Here is a 24,457-nt window from a genome sequence, read left to right as displayed (position 1 = left end):
AAAATCACCACATTTTCAAATCATGCTAAAATACCTTTGTCCTTTTATGTCTTGCAATGGAATAGAATTGATTTTGAGTATTTCCCCTGATATTTAAAAGCAACAAATTCCTCAAACAAAACAAACCTCAAAGAGAAATCTGAAGAGGATGTCTTTTTTTACAATGTTGTAAAGTGTATTTACACAAAAGACTCAGAGAAATGTATTTGTAAAAAAAAAAAAATCTGTACTGTAAAGAGACCTCAGGGCAAGTAAACAAGAAAACGGTAATATAAAAGTTCCCCCCCATTCACCATATGTTATTGTGTACCTAACATAAAAATCAATTTAGAAAAAACAAAATACATTTTATGGTCTTCAAACAATATGCTATTGATGTTGCATTTAAAATTCAGAGCAACACATGACCCAGAGTTCCATTCATTTAGAGAGCATTCCCACTACTATCAGGACAGAAGTGCTCTATAGTCTCTGTCATTTGAATATTTGATCCTGTTGCTCATGTGACATTAGAATTTCAAGCACTGGACTGTTTGTTACACTTATGCCAGGGCCTTCCTTTCACTTCCTGTTGATTTGTTTTATTAGTACTTAATCTATTGCCATGCCTTACCTCAAGATGCATGAACATTATTCATAGATATAAATTTAGCAAAAGAAAAATTTTAATCAGAAATTTAAATATGAGAATTGTCATCTGTTCAGATTCTATAGGAAATAATATAGGGGGGGAATGAGGTTTATTCCAAGTTTGCCCATTAAAAAAACATTGAGCATCCATTTAGTCTGTATAATTTTAGTTTCTACACCTAGAAAATAGATCAGGGCAATAGCTGTATCTAAAATCCATCCCCGAACTAAGGCTTTTTGGCTCCCATTATTTTATAATATGCCAGATATGTTCTAGTGAAACATAAAAAATACCATTGGAAAATCAACAAAAGCCTGGCTGGTGTGGCTCAGTGGTGGAGCATCAACCTATGAATCAGGAGGTCGTGGTTCAATTCCGGTCAGGGCACATGTTCAGGTTGTGGGCTCGATCCCCAGTGTGGGTTGTGCAGGAGGCAACTGATCAATGGTTCGCTCTCATCATTGATGTTTCTTACTCTCCCTCTCCATTCTTCTCTGAAATCAATGAAAATATATTTAAAAAAAGAAAACCAACAAAATGTGTATGACAACACCATTGAGAAACCAACAAAAATATCAATATTCTTTGAAAGGGGTATGTCAGTAGTAAAGTCAATCTATAATAATAAAAGCATAATATGCTAATTAGACCAGATGTCTGACTGAATGACCTTCTGGATGAAGCCAGGGATGTGAGGGAAGACTGGGTCCTGGTGCCTCCTGGAGGCCAGAGGGAAGCTCGGATCCCGGGTGCTGGAGGGAAGCTGGTGCCAGCAGCCTTGGGAAGGAAGGCCTACTCTTGCACAAATTTCGTGCCTCAGGCCTCTGGTGTAATAATAATAAGTCAAGGTTAAATACTTTAGAATATTTTGGGATAAACAAAATTTTGGACATACATTTCTTTGAAGGTCACATTATGACAGTGTCATTTTGATTACTCTGAATGATAGTAGAGGCAAAACAGCTTCTTGCTTGTTAAGAGGTTTCCAAATCCTTTCTTTTCAAAAGAAGCAAAGAGGAAAAATGATTTAGAATGACTCTGGAATAAACATTGAATTTTTTAACCATTCATTATATATCTCCATCTTTACTAACCATACCCTCATTTTTCTCTGGGAAACAATGCTCCCCTACTCTCAGTCCAAATGTTTCTCAAAGGACTGAACTCCCTTCGTCAGGCCTACACACCATCATATTCCACTGGTCCTTGAGGTTAATCGGGGTGAGTGTCTGACCTAAGCAATCAAGTCAATTTCAAGACTCTTACTGAAACAATGGGGAAAAACATATCTTGTCCGTGGACAAGGGCATTGAATAACAGGGAACAGCAGCTGCCAAAAACCACCACCCATGTCTGAGAGAGTAAAGTAGAATCAAAAGAAATAATTGGGGCATTTATTTTACTTCTTTGCAAAGTGATTACAATAAAATATTCCAGAATCACCAAGTCGATTTTCTGCCCACGATCTTCTCAGTTCTGTAAGAAAAAGGGAAAATTTTTGTAAATGTAATGTATTTATTTATATTTATTCATGTATTTTGTATTTTCGGATATACGCAAAGAGCTTTATGCTGACATTAATTCTATATATGATGCCATTGCTTACACCAGTACTGTCTATTACATAACTACATATGGCTATTTAATTAAATAAAATTAAAAATTTACTTCCTCAATTGAGTCACATTTGAACCACATTTAAAGACTCCATAGCCACACATGGCTCATATCTATTATTGGACAGTGTATATATAGAATATTTCCATCATCAAAGAAATTTCTATTGGATAGCATTGTCTTAAGCAATACAGTTTAATGAAAAGCAAAAAAAGAAATTCTCTTGTCCTAAGAAAGGTATATTTGGACTGGCACATACAAGAATGAATTTGTAATTATTATATATGATGATAAAGAAAATTATGGAAGTAGACAACAGGAACACAGAAATCAGAAATGGCTTTCCTAAAGAAGTGACATGCAAAATAGAAGATAAAAAATATTATCCAGAGCATTTTCATTACCTCCAAATTTTCCTTTCATATATTTAGTTAATCTCTCTGCACCAGGCCTCAAACAACTAGTCTAATGCTTCCTGACAGATGGAATGTTTTTATCTTTTCCTAAATTTCATATGATGAAATCACATAGAATATCATCTTTTATGTCTGGCTTTTTTCAATTAGTTTAATAATATTCAGATAGGTTTATGATGTTGTGTGTAAGAGTACTTTATGCCTTTTATTGCCAAGTAGTATTTCCTTGTGTGGATATACCACGGTTTACCTATTGAATGATATTTGCACTCACCCATTTTAGGTTTTTATGAATAAACATGCTATGCACATTCATTTATAAGTGTTTGTGTGGACATAAATATTTACTTGAATTTCTCTTGAATAAAATATTGAATAGTATAATTGCTTTTGAAGAAATACTAGTGTAATCAAATTAATACATGAACAAGTATATAACCTTTTCCATTGTCTTCCATGGACGTATCTAAGATGAGCATTAAGGAGGGTGCTCCTCCCTTCTGGTAAGCATTACTTAGTTGCCTACTTCTAATTGATGACTGATAGAATCTTAAGAACAAATCTAAGTGTTGTGCAATCATACATTGTTGTATGACAACCTTGGCATTTTATTGGCAATATAACTCCAATAAAGACTTTAAAAATAGATTTATATTAGAACCTCATGTTATTTTTATTTATTAGAACAAATAATCCTTGCTAATTCTAAAATATTATCATAATTTTTTTCCTAAAATTTAGAATCTGTCCTGAATGCATTATTTGAGTAAATGAAGATCTTTTTCTTAATTCAAATAAATAATTCTAATGTAGTTTCTGGAGAATAAAATATTACTTGCCCAAGCACAACTAGAAATTCTTGATATGTTTACACATATAGATAAATAATAAATTGATAGAATATATATATATAAAATAAAATGATTTTATTTCACACCTTGACAGTCTTGTGAAAAGTGGATATTACTTCTTATGTTAAAAAATAAATACTAAATTTTAATTTCTCAACATTAATACAGCCAGGTTGACATTTTGCATTTTACATACAGCAGTTTTTACAGTTTAGAACCGTCAGGATTCTTGGACCTCCGGAATCCTTGGTCTGAGTTTATAGGTCATATATTATATGTGCCATATGTAATCCCTACATCTTTCTTAGATTTACATAATGGCATAGCTATGTCTGTGTTTATTTCAAAGAAGTTAATACTATATTCATTTATATAGTTCACTATCCTATATAATAAAAGCCTAGTTGGCATCACGCCCTTGTGTGATGCCCTCGTGTGACGTCATCGCAATATGGCCGCCACAAGATGGCCACACACACAGCAGAGGCAGGGCCTGGCAGCCCTTCTGCACAGTGAGGTCTGGGGTCCCATGGCTCTGCGCAGCACGGAGGAGGCTGGTTCCAGAATCCCTGCCACCTCACGCGGAGGAGGCGGGTCCCGGCAGAGGAGACAGGTCATGGCAGGGGAGAGCAGTTGTGGGTGATCTGGTCGGCAGGGGAGTGGTTAGGGGGAGGTCAGGCAGGCAGGCAGGTGAGCGGTTAGGAGCCAGCGGTCCTGGATTGTGAGAGGGATGTCCCAGATTGGAGAGGGTGCAGGCTGGGTTGAGAGACCCCCCATGTCCCCCGTGCACAAATTTCATGCACCGGGCCTCTATATATAATAGGCTAAGCAACTGACCGACTGGCCAACCAGCTGACCAACCCATAGGTATGATGTGCACTGACCACCAGGTGGCAGACACTCAACGCAGGAGCTGCCAAGTGATAGCAACTTTGCAGAGTGCCCTCTCGCACTCCGGGTCCCCTTTGCAGAGTGCCCTCTCGCACTCCGGGTCCCCTCAGGCGATGTCAGACTGCCGGTTTTGGCCCGATCCCCGCAGGCTAGGCTGAGGGACTGCACCTGCTGGAGGGACCCCGCTCACTCAGTAAACGTCCATTGAGCCCCAGCACCACCCCATGTGCAACTGGCCAGGAAAGGACTGCAGAAGGTTGGCTCCAGGGCCTGTCTGGCCCATCTCGCTCAGTCCTGCCCTGCCCTGAGGGCCACCTTCTAATTAATTTCCTTTCAATGTGCACAAATCTGTACACCAGGCCTCTAGCGTTATGGTAATGTTTTTTTTCCAACTTATGAAATGATTATTAACTAAATTATAAAATTAGTCTTTCTTTTCTCTAAGATAAGTGTATTATCATGTATGATGTCAGGCCAAACATGACAAAAAAAATCTAGACAATAATTCCTTTGATTATAGGGGCAAAAATCTCAGTACTAAGCTAAAACAAAAGTGATCATCAAACAGATTTAACAAGAATGGTAAATCAATCTCAAAAATACAATTGTGATTGTGTTAGTCTTTTCTTGATAGTATTACTGTTTCTTTAGACTACAGTGGTTCTCAACCTGTGGGTCGCAACCCCTTTGGCGTTCGAATAACCCTTTCAAAGGGGTCGCCTAAGACCGTCCTGCATATCAGATATTTACATTACTATTCATAACAGTAGCAACATTGCAGTTATGAAGTAGCAACGAAAATAATTTTATAGTTGGGTCACAACATGAGGAACTGTATTTAAAGGGCCAGAAGGTTGAGAACCACTGCTTTAGAGTGTCTTTATAAAAGAGAAATCATAGTGTATTTTTATTGAAAAGTTTTATTCAGTAAGATAATTAAATTAATTAATGGCTTTATTTGACTAGAAAATATTTTGTCTGCAAATAAACAATAAGAATCAAAATGCTGTAATATATATAATGGAATTATGAGAATGTAGCTAATTATAAATATGGCTTGCCCAACAAGATCTTTCTAATCCCTCATATTCATTATTCTAATACACTTTTAATTAATTCCTTGGGGCTCAGGAATTTGAAAAAAATACTGCTTTAGCAACTGCATAAACCTTCCTTAGTAATGATGATCCGGAATTCTATTTCCAGACTCCATTCATTCATTCTAATTAGCTGGCTTTCAAAGAAAGAAAATCGAAGGTCTTGTCTGCCCAGAGTACAGTGAAGTAAAAGAGTATACTTCCTTTAAAAGTGACTCTCCTCCTAAGTAGTTGACTTTCTGATTAAAACTCTTTGTATAGTGGAAATTAGGATTAGGAATTATGTTGGGTTCTGTTTAGAAAACACTGAAATTATAAAAAAGAGATAAAAAACCCTGGAAAAAAACATAGGTAGTAAAATCTCAGACATTTCACCTTGCAATATTATTTTTTATGATATATTTCCTCAGGCAAGGAAAACAAAAGAAAAAATAAACAAATGGGACTACATCAAATTAAAAATTTTTGCACAACAAAATGAAAAGAGAACCCAGTGAATGGGAGAACATATTTGCCAATGATACATCTGATAAGGGTTTAGTATCCACATTTGCAAAAACTCAAACAACTCAACATCAAAATGCACCACACAACCCAAGTAAAAAATGGGCAAAGAAACTGAATAGACACTACTCCAGAGGACATAAAATATGCTTATTGTCACTAATTATCAGAAAAATGCAAATTGAAAACACAGTGAGTTATCACTTCACACCTGTCAGAACGGCTATGGCCATAAATGAACAGCAGGTGTTGGCAAGGGTGGGAAGAAAAGGCAACCCTTGTGCACTGTCGGTGGTCTTGCACATTGGAAAGCAGCATGGTGTTCCGTGAAAAAATTAAAAATGAAACGGCAATTCAAACTTATGACCCAGCAGTTCCACTTGTGGGAATATATCCAAAGAAACCCAAAACACTAATTAGAAAAAATATATGCAACCCTGTGTTCATGGTAGCATTATTTACAGTAGTCGAGGTTTTGGAGCAGCCAAGTGTCCATCAGTAGATGAGTGGATAAAAAGCTGTGGTACATTTACACAATGGAATACTACTCAGTCGTAAAAAAAGAAGTAAATCTTATGCTTTGCAACAGCATGATGGAGCTGGAGAGTATTATGCTAAGTGAAACAAATTAGTCAGAGGAAGACAAATACCATATTCTTTCAGTCATATGTGGAATCTAATGAACAATATAAATTAACAAACAAATTAGAAAGAGACTCATAGAGAACAGAATGACAGCTGTCAGATGAGGTGGTTTTCAGGGCTGGGTATAAAAGTTGAAGGGATTAAGCAAAGAAAAACTATAGACACAGAAGAAAAGGAAATTATAAAAGATAAAGGTAGAACAAGTCTTAGACATAGGACCATACTATATTCTAGAAATATCAGTTTAGAAATCCTCAAGTGGTAATTGTATCCCACCAACAGTAGTTGCAATTGCTAAAAATCATTCATTTTGGGTGTCTCTTAAGTCATTGAGAGTTGTGGGTTTTATTTCTTGTTGTTTTTTTCTAAGTATGCCTAGAGCACTTTATCTTTTAGCAAAACAGAGTTTTCAACAAAGAGGGAGTCAACAAGATTGTCAAGTATTTCTAGGCACTAAACCAAATAAGAATTAAGAAGTGCTCATTTGATTTAACGATGTGAAAATTGCTGATTTCCTTGGCAACTGTAATTTCAATGGACTTGTTGGTAGAAAGAAGCCAGATTGCAATGGGTAGAGAAGTGAGTAGGAGGTAAGAAAAAATTCATGATGAGTGTAGAAAACTCTTCCAAAGTGTTTTGTTGTGAATCAACAGGAAAAAGATAGCTGGAGATGGTTGAGGGACTAAAAGAAAGTACTTTCATTATTTTTTAAGTGGGATCATGATAAAATGCTAATGGAATAAAAACAGGTAAAAAAATAGATTAGACTAGAAGATTAAAATAAATGTAGCAACTCTTTGGAGAAGGGATGAGTGAGTCTTGGGTAGAAAAAAAACGGTATCACTTCCAATTTGCATAAAAACCAATTCAAGTTTTCATGTGGGTACGTTTAGAAATCCACTGTCAGGATGTTGAGAGATTTTCCTTCTAATAGCTTTCATTTTGAATGCTGCTAGAGAAGTTATTTGTTGAATACAAAGTACGAATTGGGGTGAGGTGACACTGTTAGAAGTTCAACAAGATAAATTTTATAAAAGTGAAGAATGGGGGAAAGAGCTGACTTTATTTTTTAAGGTAGGAATCATGAGCCATGCTACTGGCAAAATCAATATTAACATCTCTACCAAAAAAAAAAATCAAACCTTAATTTAAAAAACCTCTTACTCTATCATCTCATAGGAAAAATAGAGGGAAATATTAAATATCAAGCAAATGTAATCAGCTGAATTCCATGGTGTTGTCATCTAGTTCCTTCAACAAATAAATGGCATTTTTATTTATTTATTTATTTTTAGAGAGAGAGAGGAAGGGGGAAGGATAGGGAAATAAAAACATTGATGAGAGAAAAAACATTATCAATCGGCTGCCTCCTGCATGCTCCCCGCTGGTGACCAAGCCCTCAACCTGGGCATGTGCCCTCACTGGGAATCGAACCAGTGATCTCTTGGCTCCCGGGTCGATACCCAACACTGAACCACATTGGCTGGGCTAAATGGCATTTTTAAAGGGTAAGGGTACACTATATTCTTTAAAAAAATTAGGAAAAGTTGAGCATTAATGGAATATTAGATCATTCAAGATTACTATTATTTTGTTAGGTGTGATATTAGTATTATAGTTATTTTTAAATAACTTTATCTGAGAGACACATGTTGAAGTACTTATGAGCAAAAATATATGATATTTGAGATTTGTTTTGAAATATGTCAGAAAAAAATGGAGCAGAATTAGAAGCAAGAACAGCAAAATGCTGATAATAAATGTTGGTAGATAATAAGGAGACAGTAATCCTAGGCATCTCTTTCAAGATGTTTTGTTGAGAAGAGGCTTGTGTGAGGCTGCTGGAAAGGATGTGGGATAGAGGAGTTTATTTGCTTTAAACGGCACTAAGACATGTTTGCATGCTGATGAAAACAATCCGGTGGATAGGAAGAAACTGATGCTGTAGGGAAGAGACTAATCATAGGCACAAAGTTTCTGAGGTGAGAGAGATGGCATTCGGAATTCAAACAGAGAAATTAAAGTTCCCCTTTGATAAAAGCAGGGAGAGTGCCACCATTGTAATTCATACAGAAGGTGGACTGCCTATGTGCAGATGCAGGTAGGTTCTTACTTAGTGGGAAGAATTCAAAGTTCCGAAATGTTTCTCATTTCCCAAATGAAATGTAAGGCAAGATAACACATAAGACTAAGGAAACAGGGAGGGATGGAAAGAAGTATGAAAGGAAAAGAGAAATATGGAATAGTCCTTAAACCCCGAAAATACTTTTCAGTTGGGTCTTTCTTCTAATAAAACCTCCTGTTTATATAGAAATGAAGGTTGTGATGTGGTCATGTTTCTCAGATGATCTTCCTGTGAAATCAATTTAGCTTGACTTTTGCTAGAATCTGGGTAGTGAATAGTTCTCAGTGATAGACTCTAACAAAGCTACTCGCCAATAATGAAATGAAGAGCAAAATGTATGTGGGTCACTCATGCTGTAGGGAGCCTGTGCCTCTCATTTCAGCCTTCAAAACTGCTGTTCAGACACTGCTACTCCACTTTCCTGTGAGTTTGTATGGAGAGCGCTACTGTAGATTTCATGTCTTTCTTTACTTCCTTTGAAGACGTACCCTTTTGTAATCACTGCAAAAGAAGGAGAGGGGAGTGATTAAAAGGCTTGTGTGGATGGCACAATGAAACTTTATTAGCAGATCTGAACCTAGGCTGCGCTCAGTCTGTGCCACACTGCTCATATCATCATGTGAAATAATAATAGATTAACACAACATCTTGGTGGAAGTGGGAGTTTGAAGGCCAATTATACAGAACAAATTTTCTTCTAATGTGTCAAAATAATGCAAGTGACTGGGCTAAATAAATTCATGCTGGCACTCTGCTGTGAAAATTGAATGATTAATACCCTTCAGTATGATTTCAGCTTAGTTTAAGACACCGTAGATTAATAATTAGCTATCATGAAAAAGTACATTTCTATAGGGATGTTACAAGTTCAATTTAAATTATCTACAGTTGGTATGTCATATAATCCCCCACCCTACATTATGCTTTTATCCATTCTGTATTTGATATAAAATCTCACAACCTAGACTAGAAAGAAGTTTTGAAACTATAACCTAAAATGATCTTCCTGTGTGGAAATAGTTACGAATTATTTCAGTGTGCCTGAAATTCTCACAGAAATTTGGGCCAAAATAGCGTAGGAGAAACAAATATATTTATTTGTTTCTACTCTTAATGCTTATTCTGTAAAGACTTGATATAAAAAGTAATTTTAACCTGGCAGGTGTGCCTCGTGGTCAGAGTGTTGGCCTGTGGACCAAGAGGTCACAGGGTCGATTCTGGTCAAGTACGAATACCTGGGTTGTGGGGTCATTCACTGCCACCAGTCAGGATGGGTGAGGGAGGCAACCAATTGATGTGTCTCTCTCACACTGATCACTAAAAAATAAGTGGAAAAAGTATCCCCAAATGAGGATTAACAACAACAACAAAACTTATAATGCAAGTACACCCCTCAGTTTGCCTTAGTAAATAGGCCTTTGTAATTAGAAAATTGCCCTGTTTCCAAATCCAAAGCAATATGATATAGATGTCTTGGTAAAAAATATATGTTACATATACATGTTTATAGCATATATATAAATATAACATATGTATGCTATATTTTCTATTTTTGTTTTGGGTCTTTGTTCTTTGTATGAGACACATCATTTTAACTCCTGTTCAATCTCAAGTTCAATCCCATGAAGAACTTGCCTGCTGCCTGAAGTACAGACAATAGCTGACTTTCTCACCTAACCCCCTACCCATCGGAAAAATGACAAGAAGGGACTGTAGCATACGCCTCAGTTCATAGGAGGAACACAATCCAATTTGAACACCAGCCTCTAGTTGTGCAGAAACTATTAAATTTATCCAAAGTGTACCAGCAAAATACCTGTTAGGAGTCACTGAGTTCTGTGTCTACAGGGTGCATGTTATCTTGCCTAATATAACTTTCATTTTCTTCTTAGCTGCATTCTAGAGTTGAATGATACAGGAATAGTGGTCTCCATGGCCACAGCAGGGCCTTATCTTTGGCTGATTCATATAGTATTCCTATTGAACCATTTTTTCCTCTTGCTTAAAAATAATGAAACTTTGATTTAAATATCAGGTGGTTAAGAAAACAAAAAAGAAAAAGAATGAATAAAAATACTTCATCCTTGTCAAGAAAGGTGGTGTTTTAGTATGGCTATTTATGATTTGAAGTTTCTTGTGTTAAAAATAAGTGTTGAGTCTATTAATTTTAGTTACTAGGATATGGACTCTTGCCTTTTTTGAAGATTCGATAAAATTTTGAAGATAAAAATGGTAAATATTAACCCTTGAGATACCTCAATAATTACCTCCTCATTTGGACACATTTAGTTTTCTTTGAGAAGATTTTCTCTACATGGCATATAACTTATTTTTCTTAATTATGGCACAAGTTTCATAAAGTGTTTTATGCCATGTTTATAAAATTTTTAAACATAAAATGTTTATAACATTATTTTCATTATCCACTCATTGCAAGACAATAATGATAAATAAGACTACAAACACAACCATATATGATCTTTGCTAATTTCCCGTACCAGAGCTATCTGCAGTGAATGAACAAGCATATAGATTAATAGTTTCATTTCAAAATTATTACATGGAAAATTGGAGCTTTTACATGCCAAATAAATATTAAAAAGCAATCAGAAGGTAATAAATGACATTTTATTTAACATTTTTAATGAAGTGATATAATCAACAAAAGGTAATCACTTAGGCCCTTAGAATTAAAATTATAAAGTCCCTCTCTGAAGCCAAATCAAGTTCATTCAGAGCATTGATGATAGGACTACTCTCATTTGTATACTGATATAAGATATCCATCTTTTCTAGTTTTAGTTTACACAATCATTATACCATATACTAAAACGGTATGCAAAAATACAAACTTTTCCAGAACTCCTAGGGCTCATCTTTTTTGTTTGGAAATTCTCATATAAGATGAATTCTTAATAAGAGCAATAAATTTAGAGCTCTGTTGCTGTAAAATACACGGTCAATAAGGAGAAATTTTATAATTCATCAAAATTTAGAAATCAATAAACTAGCTATTTAATTTATCTTTTTTGTTTTAGTTATGTTTTATTTTGAATTTTTAATTTTTTTATTGTTTAAAGTATTACATAAAGTATTACATATAGTATTACATATGTTTCCTTTTCCCCCCATTGACATCTCTCCAAACACCCTCACACCCCAGCACATGCCCTCATACCCCTGGTGTCTGTGTCCGTTGGTTATGTTTATATGCATCCATACAAGTCCTTTGGTTGATCTCTTATACCTCATCCCCTCATCTTCCTTCTTTAGTTTGATGGTCTGTTTGATGCTTCTCTGTCTCTGGATCTATTTTTGTTCATCAGTTTATGTTGTTCATAATATTCCACAAATGAGTGAGATCATGTGATATTTATCTTTCTCTGACTGGCTTATTTCGCTTAGCATAATGCTCTTCATGTCCAACCATGCTGTTGCAAATGGTAAGGGTTCTATCCTATTTTTTACAGCAGCAAAATATTCCATTGTGTAGATGTACCACAGTTTTTAATCCACTCCTCTGATGATGGGCATTTAGGCTGTTTCCAAATCTTAGCTATTGTAAACTGTGCTGCTATTAACAGCTTCTGCACAGCAAAGGAAACCATCAACAAAACAACAAGAAAGCCTATGGGAGAACATATTTGCCAATATTATAACCAATGAGAGCCTAATCTCCAAAATTTATAGGGAACTCATACATCTTAACAAAAGGGAGACAATTCAATCAAAAAATGGGCTAAGGACCTAAATAGACACTTTTCGAAAGTAGACATACAGAAGGCCAAGAGACATATGAAAGCATGCTCAAAGTCCCTAATCATCCCAGAGATGTATATCAAAATGACAATGAGGTACCATCTCACACCTTTCAGAATAGCTATCATCAACAAATTGACAAACGACAAGTGTTGGCGAGGATGTGGAGCAAATGGAACCGTCGTGCACTGCTGGTGGGGATGTAGAATGGTTCAACCACTGTGGAAAACAGTATGGATTTTCCTCAAAAAGTTAAAAATGAAACTCCCATTTGACCCAGTGACCCCACTTCTTGGAATATCCCAAGAAATCAGAAACACCAATCAGAAAGGATATGTGCACCCCTATGTTCATTCTGTTTTCTTTAAAATATGATTACATAATATTATTTCAGAACATGATGGCTTTTGTCACAGCCATAGCAAGAAAAATGGCATACAAGAAGCAATTGCATAAAAGCATGTTAAATGTAAAATAGACTTATATAAGCAATCATATCAATTTAATCCTTTTCACAATTAATGCAAACCCATATATTTTAATAATATTGATTAGTATTGAGCAAAAATTCAGAAAAAAAATAAGCAGTTTGTTTAATTGCAGGTGGGGTCCATTTTCATTTGGAGGGAAGATGAAAATGGAAGAATATTTTACCGAACTCAGCAGGGTTTGGGCAGAATTTATTTCCTTGTAACTGTTAGCCTGAGGGTCCGAAAGGCCACCCACAGCTCCTAAAGGCTGCCTCCGGTTCCCTTCATCACGGTTGTCTTCAGTATGGCCACGCATTTCAAGTGTGTCCGGAGTCTCTCACTTCAGAGAGGTCCTAGCCCTATTTTCAGGGTTTTCTCCTGAGTCAGTTTGACCCTCCCAGAACAATCTCCTTTTTGATGAATTCAAAACCAATTGATTAGTAACAAATTACAGGTCCTGCTCAAACTCCAGGAGTGTGAACCCCAGGGGCAAAAATCATGGGGTCACATTCAGGTCAGTCTAACATTCAAAAATCCTTGAAGGCAATCATTAGTATAATATTGAATGCTTTTATTTTTCATAACAAAAAGTTATCAAATTAATTTATAATATGAACAAATAGGTTTAGAAAGAAGAAAAGAAAGTCGACTATTAAATTTTGAAGGAATTTCAAAATCACCCTTTTCTAACAACCATTAGTGATACTTGAAATAAGAAAGGGTTCTCAATGGATTCCTAAACCAGTGAATAAAAGTTTTTGGAGAATAAGGTATAAATTTTCAAAGTCTCACTTCAGAGATTATTCATTACAAAGTAAAATGACAAATGTTCAATGGAAAACATTGTAGTTATTAACTTTAACTAATTATCAAGTTTGATAAAACCAATAATGATGAAACTTACATCATTTTCTCCTGATCATGAGCTTTTCTGAAGGCATATCACCAATTTATTATGTTGAAGCATATGAAGCTTTATTTTTATAAATCAAAAGTGACCAAATACCAGCAACTTATATGGTCCAACAACTGGCTAAACTTGTCTAAATTGCTGATATTATGAAAAACAAATAGTTAAAAATTATTAAAATGAACTAAAGTGACATAACTCATTGAAATGTAAAATCCTGTATTTTTAAAACACCTAATTGGAAAACTGGGGAAATTTGAAGATAGAATATATATTAAGTAAGCATATCATATCAAAGTTAAATTTCTTGAATCAAGTATAGGTGGCCCCTGATTTACTATGGTTCTACTTATACTTTTTTAACTTTATGATGATTGTAAAGTGTTTAGAAACCTTTAAATTTTGAATTTTGATCTTTTCCTGGGCTAGCAATATGCACTATGATATTCTCTCCTGATGCTGGGTTGTGGCAGCAAGATGCTAGTCAGTGACAGGATCACGAATGTAAACAGCTGATACACTAGAGCACGTATTGCCAGTGTTTTTCTGGATATTGTGTTGTGAGCACAACTAAGGTAGGGTAGGCTAAGCTCTGATGCTCGGTAGGTGAGCTGTATTGAATGAATTTTTGACTTATGATATTATCAACTTAGGATGATTTATTAGGACATAACCCCATCATAAGTCAAGGAGCATCTGTAACTGTATTGTGATATCAAAGAAAACAGCCTAATTCTTAGAAAACATTTGCCAAAGTAATGAAAGTTAATGTGTAGTGTCATGAGTTCAGAAAGTTAATCTCAATATATGAACAGAAATTGTGAGTGTGTGTGTGTGTGTGTGTGTGTGTGTGTGCATGGGAGGGAGGAATGGAGGGAGGGAGGGAGGGAGGGAGGAAAGAGAGAGAGAGAGAGAGAGAGAGAGAGAGAGAGAGAGAGAGTCAAAAAGCAACAAACATGTGGCATTGACTTTGTAATTGAGTGACAGAAGTTGAAAGAGCCTTGAGGAGACTAGTCAGGGTTTGAAAATGTTAGTGTAAGAGGAAGAGAAGGGAATTTTAGTTGTAAAGTTAAAGTTTATACTGGTACCTGCAATAAAAAGAAAATAGAAAGCATACTTAATAAGTTTATCAATATGACTAGAGAGATTCCTAGGAAGAATCTAGAAAAGTGACAACTGGCTTCTTTTAAGTGATTATTACAGGTTGTATTGGGTGTCTTCCCCTCCCCCAATTGAAGTAGTAACCCCTAGGACCTGGAAATAGGGTGTTTGCAAATATAATCAAGTTAAGATGAGCGTGTTAGGTGGACCTTAACTCAACGTGACTGGTGCTTTTATAAGAGGAGGAGAGACATTGACACACAGGGAAAATGTCATGTTACAATAGAGGCAAAGATTGGAGTGTTGTGTGTTCAGGCCAAGGAACACCAAGTATTCCTGGCAACCTCAGAAGCAAAGACAAAGGAATAGAACAGATCCTCCCCCAGGATATTCAGAAACACCATGGTCCTATCAACACTTGATTTTTAAATTCTAGCCTCCAGAACTGTGAGAGAATAAATTTCTGTTGTTTTAAGCCATCCAGTGGGTGGCAATTTGTTATGGCAGATACAGGAAACTAATATACTACCTAAGATAAAATACAAGAAGGAATAGATGAACAAACCAAGAGTATGTATGGTTTTTGAGAATTTATAAAATAACATAAAGGAGCGAAACTTTCTAAATTTAAAAATAAAACTCTTTTATATCTCCTGCCTTTCCCAGAAAAAAAAATTCACAAAATAAGACATGACTTCAGGGCAAAGGACAACCTAGTGTGCCCTTGTAGAACCTCTTGTTTCTGTGAGATAGACAGATGTAATTGACTTTTAGTTCAGCAAAAAGCTTTCCAAAGATCTGAAGAAATTGCCTTGTAGTCCCTCTCTATTACATATTAGACTTCTAAGGATGTTAAAAGTACTGGGTATAAGGACTTTAAGAGTACTGGGTACAAGATGTCTGAAGAAATCTGTGGGAAACACTTTTAGATAATAGTGTATATCCCATCATGACTCACAGGAAATTATAAGATAAACAGTACAAAGTGAAAAGAGTCCTTTTGTTCTGAACCTTTTCAGGGCATGTAGAAAGCCCAGAAATTTTTTCAGTTGCAAATACCAGCTATTTTCTTACCAAAATGGCAGAATGACTCAGGCAGTAGAATCAGAACTGATAAGGTAACTCTAAGAGTTGCAAAGAATTATCCATGGGAACTAGACCCTAATCAATTGAGATAAATGCTCACCCACATTTCGGAATCGCTGTGGTCCACTGACTACTATAACTCAGTTTCCCATTTTCCCCTCTTTCAATGGGATCATAGACTGATATTTAATATTTATAAGACTGAGTGTTTGATAGGAGTAAGAGGTTAAGTGCATTTTGCATATTAGAGATATATAAATAATTTGTGGATACAAGGTGGACTGGGACAGACTAAGGATGGCCACAAATTCTTTGATGTTCATTCCAGTAAGACATGGAATTCACATACTCTTCCCTTGAATGTGGACAGATGCTGTCACTGCTTTGGCCAATGGAATATGATAGAAATAATGTTGTGCTAGTTTCTGGGCCTAAGTATAAATTGATACTATGGGTACTCAGCATGCTGTCAGAAGCCTAAGCCACATAGGTGTTTAAAAACATGGATTTTATTAGTGTTCAGCTATGGTGGAGCCAACAGATCAGGACACAACTGCCATTGAAAAGACAGTTTGTTGCTCACAATTCCCAAGAGGAGAGGGTACACTGCACACACCTCACAGGGCCACACAGGGAATCATCATGGTGGGTCAGGAGGCAGAAGACGTGAGGGGAAAGCTTGGAGGAAGAGTCAGTATTGCGGTCCTCATAGGAAGAGCAAGGCAGGGTAAGCACTATATTCACTGCAGCAATATTTACAATAGTCAAGATATGGAAGCAACTAGGTGTCCATCAGTAGATGAAGGGATAAAGAAGACGTACACACACACACACACACACACACACACACACACACACACACACTGAAATATCACTCAGCAGTTAAAAATAATGAAATCTTGCCACTAGTGACAAGGTGGATGGACCTAGAGGGTATTATGCTAAGTGAAATAAGTCAGACCAAAAATGAAAAATACTATATGATTGTACTAATATGTAGAATCTAAGAAAACAAATGAGCAAATAAACCAAAACAGAAACACTCATAGATACAGAGAACAAATTGATAGTTACCAGATGGGGGGTGGATGGGGAGATGGGTGAAAAAGGTGAAGGGGAATAGAGGTACAAACTTCCAGTTATAAAATAAATAAGTCACAGGGATACTGAGTGCAGCACAGGGAACATAGTCAATAATATTGCAGTAACTTTGTGTAGTGACAGATGGTTGCTAGATTTATCGTGCTGATTATATCATAAGGCTTATCCAATCACTGTTGTACACCTGAAACTAATATTACACTGTAGGTTGACTATACTTTAATTTTTTAAAAAGAATAAAAATAAAATAAAATTATAAGAACATATAATTTAAAACAGGAGGCCACTCTGGCCAATGGTAACAGCCATATGACTAGGCCATCCTGAGTGTTCAGTTCACTGAAATCTTCAGCTGACTTCAGCCACAGGCACTCTGTAATCTGTATCATATGAAAGACCCCGGGCAAAAACCGTTCAGCTAAGCCCATTTAACCCACAGAACCATGAAAGATAGCAATCGAGTGTCTTTTAAGCCATTAAGTTTTGGAGTGGACAAATCTCAGCAATTGATAACAATTAGAATCTGTGGATATATGTGTATCTACACACCCCAGGGGAGAAGAGAGAAAGCAATTGTAGAAAAGGTGAACAGTTGGGCAATCTAGGTAAAGGACTTAGGGTTGAACTTTGTAATATTTTTATAACATTTCTGTGGATTTGAATTTTTTTTAATTAAAAGTATGAGGAGAAAAAACACATAAAAATACATAAAACTCATCTTATTTGAAATATGGACATGAATTTCAATTGTGCTAGACAAGCCAAAGAAGGAGGTAAGTCTTTTTGTTAGGTTGGTGATTATATGAGCAGAAGGTATCCTCATTGTGGGTGAAGTCAGTATAATTAAAGGCCTGACTTCTCTGCTAAACCATAACAAGAGAGAACAGAAGCTCTGTGAAGAAAAGAAATGTGAAATCCTGCCAGAACTGAGACTACTCTCGCATTAGGCTACTTCCAGAGATCTGGGAATTATGGTTGTTTCCTCCCAGCAAATCTTTGAGAGAGAAAAAAAAAAAAGGTGTTGGTACATTTTGATAATTGCCTCTAGCTTTCAAAAAATAAATAAAAATACTTTATTAGCTTATTTAACTGAGAATTCCAGAGGCAGATAAGCCTTCATGTAAAGTTGACAGTGATCTCTCAAATACATGAACAAGACCAATTTTTTTTGTCTGTTCCCTCTGTCTTGGTGCCAACTTTATTCTAAGCCTAATTTCAATATGGTAGCTAATGGATTCCAAGGCTGCATTCTCATTCCTCCAGGAAAGAGCAAGTATCTTGTAAAATCTGAGACTTTCTAAGACCAAGTGCTCACTATCTCACAAAGCCCCTGGCCATTTTTACGTTCAGAAGGTGGAATGTGATGATCAGCCCCGCCTGAGCTATGTGGTTTGCTCCACAAAGGCAGGGGGAGTAATAGTAGCATCTCTAAGGAAACAGATCTTCTGAGAATTTAAAAGGGGAAACTAGATGTTCTGTGGGCAGCTAATCAACAACTTCTGCTGCATATATTTTCTCTTTAGTTCTCTTCTATTTATCTTCATTTCTTCATTTTTCTCTTAGACGGCAAAGTGACTGCTGGCTACCATGTCTGAGTTTAGAATTCCTCTTCTTAAGAGGATAGCCAGACTTAGATGGGAAACTTCTTATCCCAAGGCAAATTTATAGGAAGGGGAGCTGGCCTACTCTGAGCCAGGTGACCTGTAAGTAGGAGGTACCTGGTGCCCCAGTTGGCTTGTGGTCTGTGTGAGGACTGCGGAAGTGATGGAATGAGATCTAAGGCTAGATAATGAAAGACATTGTAGCTTCAGCCTTGCTCTCTTGCATTATTGCTCATTCTAGGGAAAGCCAGGCACTATGTCATGAGAACACTTCAACAACTGTAAAGAGAGGATCACATGGAGAAAAACTTGAGGCCTTCCTCCAACAGCTAGTCTCATCTTGCCTGCCATGAGGTTTAGCAACATTGGGAACAGAACCTTGAGCCCCACTGAAGCCTTCAGATGACTGAACCTCAGCCAGCATCTGGACTACAATATCATAAGAGACTCTGAGGCAGATTGCTCAGCCTTGTTTCTTCTGAAGTTTTGATCCACAGAAACTGATGATACTTATGGCAGAGACATGCATTGACTGACCTAAGATACATCCTTAAATTTTTACCTATAGGTCCTCATGCAGTCAATGTGACACAGATCTGGATAATGAGTGAATTTGTTTATTTTTAACAATTATATATATAATTGATTTCAGAGAGGAAGAAAGAGGGAGAGAGAGATAGAAACATCAGTGATGAGAAAGAATCATTGATTGGCTGCCTCCTGCATGCCCCCCACTGGGAATCAACCCCACAACCTGGGCATGTGCCCTGACGGGGAATGGACCCTATGACCTCCTGGTTTATAGGTCGACGTTCAACCACTGAGCCACATCAGTCAGGCTGTTTTCTTTTTATTTCAAAATTCTTGAGTTGAATATTAGTACACTCTTTACTCTTAACAGGTAATGACACTTCATAAAATGACTTTGCTTGTGAGGAGAGCTTTGGAGTTTCTGACATTCTTCTTCTTTTGGGGGAACAGTATTTATCTATCTCACTTTGTCCCCAGTATCTTTGATTTTTTTTTAATCCTCATCTGAGGATATAGTTATTTATTTTTAGAGACAGAAGAAGGTGGGCAGGATGGGGGGTACGGGAGAGAGATGTCGATGTGAGAGAGAAACAATGCCTCTCGTACACACCCCGACCAGGGATGGAACACACAACCTAGGTATGTGGCCTGACTGGGGATCGAACCCACACCCTTTGGTGAATGGGATGACTCTCCAATCAACTGAGCACCCAGCCAGGGCCCCAGTATCTTTAATTTTAATCACTCCATTTATTCCCTAGTTTTATTCTTCTTGAAGTCCACATATTTTGGGCTCTAATTTGGATTTATGTCTGCATATTTAACCACACATTCTGTTACAGATATTTAATTGACTTTTCCATTTTAAAGGGCCATTTTTATTCCTTTGGGCTGTTAAAATGAAAATTCTGGACTTATACTTGACCCTGCTATTCCTTTCACAATGAACTTACAGTCAGATGTCAAATCCTATTTCTATCTTCAAAATAGCAGAAAAATGCACTATCTTCTCAAATCTTTCACTACTATGCTTATCTCTCACCTGGATCATTTGTATTACCTGTAGTCCAGATTTGTAGCCATGTTGTCTTTGTTTTAAACTTTCCCCCCAGAGTCTTCCATCCTTCTGGTCAGTTGTTACAGGTGGCTCTTTAGGCCTGCTGTGCAAATGTCACCTGAGGATTTGCCTTTATTTCTGGTATGGGCTGAATTCACCCTTTTCTGTATCCAGCATCGTAATCATTTTTATTGAATTCATTATTTTGCCAAATTATAACCTCACGCCAATCTTTTTTGCTCTTGCTCTCTAGAGTGAGCTTACCCTCTCAATTTCTAATATCTGACTTTCATTCTGAGATCTTTTTTGACTCACCTGCATGAGCCCTCCATGGGAGTTTCAGTCTGAACATTTGATTGTCCCTCTTGTATGTTTTTTAATTTGACAATTTCTCCTATTCCCACTCCTTCCATTTTCTCTAATCTTGGTTTGAGCTCCATTTAGTCAGATATTGAGACTTTTCATTTATCTCTGAGGTTTTTAAAAATATATTTTCTTGCATACATTTTTAAAATCTACATTCTAGGAGACTTTTGTACTCTAGATTCCAAACTTAATGTGGGATTTATGTTTGTCCATTGCACATTTTATTTCTAGTGTTATTTCTATTTTTTAATTGCTACTTTCACATACAATTATTATTCATGGATTCAATATATTAGTAAATGTCGTCCACATTTCACCAGAATTCCATTGAGTTATTTAGAGATCTGTACTCTGTTGGAGTTTTTATTGGGTCAATGCCAGCAGCAAGCTGTTCTGTATGTGGGGGCTTGGGGAGGAGGTATTTCAAGTGCATAGTTCTCAGTAATATATGACATTTCTATGTTCAAATCTGGATGCCCTCCTCTTCATTTCTGCTGTCAGGATTGTACAATGGGTTCACACAGCCTGCTCTATCTGTTGGCATCCTTCAATCTACTTACTATATTCAAGATAATTGATGAAACCCCTTATCTGCTGATAGATACCCTGCCTTCCTGTTCTCTTTGTAGGTGTACAGAATACAATTTAAAGAATGTTATCATTATAATGTGATTGGGGAGAAAAAGAAAATAAGCTTAAGTTTTCAGTCCCTGTTGACCCAGAATCATTAATGTACTAGAGGCCCGGTGCATAAGATTCATGCACTTGGGGCGGGGGCGGGGGGGTCCCCCAGCTTGGCCCTCTCGCAGCTGGACATCCTTAGCACTCCCACCATTGTTGCTGCACTCGCCAGCTTTGAGCTGGCTTTTGGCTGAGTGGTGCTCCTCCTGGGAGCACACTGACCACCAGGGGGCAGCTCCTGTGTTGAGTGTCTGCCCCCTGGTGGTCAGTGTGCATCATAGTGACTGGTCTTTCTGCCATTCGGTCGATTTGCATATTAGCCTTTAATTATATAGGATTACTGCTGCATTTTATATATATATATATATATATATAACCAAATACTTGATTCAAGAGTTTTTCTCCTCTAATCAGAAATGTAAGACCATCAGGAGATCTTGGTTCTAGTGTCATTTCTGACCCTCACAGGAGATGTTGGCCAGTGAACTTCAAAAGCAGTTCCTATAAAATTGAGTAGTTCAGATGTAGGGACTTCTACATATCTTTGCTCTAAAACTATGATTGCAATACTATTGTAAAATATTAACAACTTTTAAAATATTCTTCTGGGCCGAAACCGGTTTGGCTCAGTGGATAGAGCGTCGGCCTGCGGACTGAAAGGTCCCAGGTTCGATTCCGGCCAAGGGCATGTACCTGGGTTGCGGGCACATCCCCAGTAGGAGATGTGCAGGAGGCGGCTGATCGATGTTTCTCTCTCATCGATGTTTCTAACTCTCTATCTCTCTCCCTTCCTCTCTGTAAAAAATCAATAAAATATATTAAAAAAATAAAATAAAATAATAAAAACAAATTATAAAAAATATTCTTCTGGTAATCATAGAATGCATTTTTACTATATATTCTGGAAAGATAAAGTAAGAATTTGAAGGTAGTATTACTAAATGAGAAAAAAAAACACTTATCCTTCAAAAAAAATCCTCTTTCTATTATAAATTGTATTCTATGCGGGGTTGGGGAGAGGCAACTGGCATTAAAACAATAAGGTTTAGCTCTTCCAGCATGGCTCGGTGGTTGAGCATTGGCCTATGAACCTGGAGGTCCCAGTTTGATTCTGGTCAAGGGCACATACCTGGGTTGTGAGCTTGATCCACAGGAGGCAGGTAGTCAGTGACTCTCATCATTGATGTTTATAACTCTCTCTCCCTCTCCCTTCCTTTCTGAAATCAATAACATATATATATATATATATATATATATATATATATATATATCCTATCTAATAAAAGAGAAAAATGGTAATTGGCGTACGACGATACCCTTTTCATTGGCTAATCAGGGCTATATGCAAATTAACTGCCAACTATGATTGGCAGTTAACTGCCAACTATGATTGGCAGTTAACTGCCAACAAGATGGCGGTTAATTTGCATATGTAGGCACAATGCAGGGAGGCGAAAGGGAAAGCAGGAAGAAGCCCCCTGCCACTGACAGTGATCGGAAACCCAGGGGGGAGCTAAGAGCTGGGGGGCAGGGCAAAGGCGGCCCTGGGGCCGCCTTTGCCCTGCCCCCCAGCCATGATCGGAGAATCAGGTGCCTTTGCCGCCCTGGCCAGTGATAGCAGGAAGTAGGGGTGGAGCCAGCGATGGGAGCTGGACACGGTCGAAGCTGGCAGTCCCGGGAGCTAGGGGTCCCTTGCCTGGGCCTAAAGCGGAGCCCACGATCGCGGGGCCGCTGCAGCTGCGGGTCCCCGCTGCCCGGGCCGGACACCTAGGCCAGAGGCCTCAGGCCTGGTCAAGGGGCCGATCCGGTGATTGGTGATCGGAGGGTGATGAGGGTCAACTCCTCTGGCCGAGGCATCAGGCCTGGGTGGGGGGCGGAGCCAGGGATTGGGGGGATATGATGGTCCCCTTGCCCAGGCCTGAAGCCTGAGTCAGAGGCGTCAGGCTTGGGCGGGGGGTGGAGCAAGCGATCAGAGGGAGATGGGGGTCCCCTGCCCAGGCATGATTCCTGGGCCAGAGGCCTCCGGCCTGGGCGGGGGCCAGAGCCAGTGATCGGGGGGAGATGGGGGTCCCCTGTCCAAGCCTGACACCTCTGGCGGAGGCGTCAGGCCTGGGCAAGGGGCCGATCAGGTGATCGGAGGGTGATGGGGGTCTACGCCTCTGGCTGAGGCATCAGGCCTGGGCAAGGGGCAGAGCCAGCAATCGGAGGGGTCTGGGGGTCCCCTGCCCAGGCCTGATGCCTGGGCCAGAGGCATCAGGCCTGGGCGGGGGCAGAACCAGTGATGGGGGGAAATGAGGGTCCCCTGCCCAGGCCTGACACCTCTGTCAGAGGCGTCAGGCCTGGGCAAGGGGCCGATCCTGCGATTGGAGGGTGATGGGGGTCAACGCCTGAGGGCTCCCAGTATGTGAGAGGGGGCAGGCTGGGCTGAGGGACACTCCCCCCGCCGCACACACCCAGTGCACGAATTTCGTGCACCGGGCCCCTAGTATATATATATATATGTATATATATATGTAAGTTTTTACTTATAGGAAAAAAGAATGACAGCTCAATTCACTTTAAAGAGAAGTCCTGCCAAAAGCTCCTAAGAAGAAATTCTCTCCTTTGCAAATGTTCATATTGCTCCCTGAATCTCTTTTCCAATTATGAGATCCAGAGCACATCCAGTGTGCAGTGGTGTATTTGTTTTTGTTCACAGCATGTCCACAACAATAGTATGGATTTTTGGTCAATAGGATGAAAATGAGATCTTAGATTCCTATTCTTGAAAGGTTTGTTTTAGTTCTAGGGAAATAGGAGGACACAGGCAGTTGCAGTATTTTTTTTTTTTTAAGAACAAAATCACACCATCAATTGGAACTGTTTACCCTCACTGGTTCTTACTAGTACTTTGAGGACCCTGGACTAATCTGAGTTAGCAGCCTACTCTTGCACATGTCTGTAAATTTGCCATTATTTGAAAAGCTAATGAAGCACAGTAGTTCCCATATCCCCCTTTCAGATAAAGTACTGTTGAT

This window comes from Myotis daubentonii, chromosome 10, assembly GCF_963259705.1.
Source record: "Myotis daubentonii chromosome 10, mMyoDau2.1, whole genome shotgun sequence".
In the NCBI taxonomy this organism is placed as follows: domain Eukaryota; kingdom Metazoa; phylum Chordata; class Mammalia; order Chiroptera; family Vespertilionidae; genus Myotis; species Myotis daubentonii.
Note: the sequence above shows the minus strand (reverse complement) of the source record.